The following is a 667-nucleotide window of genomic DNA, read 5'->3' as shown; positions in this document are numbered from 1 at the left end:
CTTATAAAACAGATTAGGCAAAATGGTAAAAGAGGTACAAAAATCCAATGAGGAGAAGAATGTCTTGAAAAGCAGAATTGGCCAAACGGGAAAAGAAGCACAAAAATTCTCTGAAGAGAACTCCTTAAAAAGTAGAGTTGGACAATTAGAAAAGGAGGTACAAAAGCTCACTGAAGAAAATAATTCTTTAAAAATTAGAATTGAGGTGCTCACTTTGGCAGCACATATATTAAAATTGCAATGATACAGAGAAGATTAGCATGGCCCCCGTGCAAGGATGACACACAAATTTGTGAAATGTTCCATATTTTTGGGGTGGTGGGTAGGAGAAAAATGGGGAGAAAATTTGTAACTCAAAATCTTGCAGAAATGAATGATGTAAAGTAGAAGTTAATAAAGCATTTGATTTTTAAAAAATTAGAATTGAGCAAGTGGAAGCTAAAGACTCTATGAGACATCCAAAATGAAAAGAATAAAAAAAAAGAAGACAATATGAAATATCTCATTGGAAAATCAGCTGATTTGGAAAATAGGTCCAGGAAAGATAATTTTAAAATTATTGGACTTCTGAAAGTCATGATCAAAAAAGAACCTAGATATAATCTTTCAAGTAATTATCAAGGAAAACTGGCCTGATATTCTAGAACAAGAGGATTAAATAGAAATG

At 32.1% G+C, this 667-nt stretch overlaps 1 non-coding gene across 1 annotated transcript; it reads left to right on the top strand.

The window, feature by feature from the left end:
* The first annotated feature begins 205 nt into the window (after positions 1–205).
* LOC138147752 (U6 spliceosomal RNA) lies at positions 206–312 on the top strand. Its single transcript, XR_011164879.1, has one exon. It is a non-coding gene; the product is annotated as a U6 spliceosomal RNA (small nuclear RNA).
* Positions 313–667: the final 355 nt, after the last annotated feature.

Source organism: Petaurus breviceps, unplaced genomic scaffold, assembly GCF_028583685.1.
Source record: "Petaurus breviceps papuanus isolate PSGF00001 unplaced genomic scaffold, PetGlider_PUasm1.0 90804, whole genome shotgun sequence".
Classification (NCBI taxonomy): domain Eukaryota; kingdom Metazoa; phylum Chordata; class Mammalia; order Diprotodontia; family Petauridae; genus Petaurus; species Petaurus breviceps.
The sequence above is the reverse complement of the archived record's forward strand: the minus strand, read 5'-3'. Positions and strand labels throughout refer to the sequence as shown.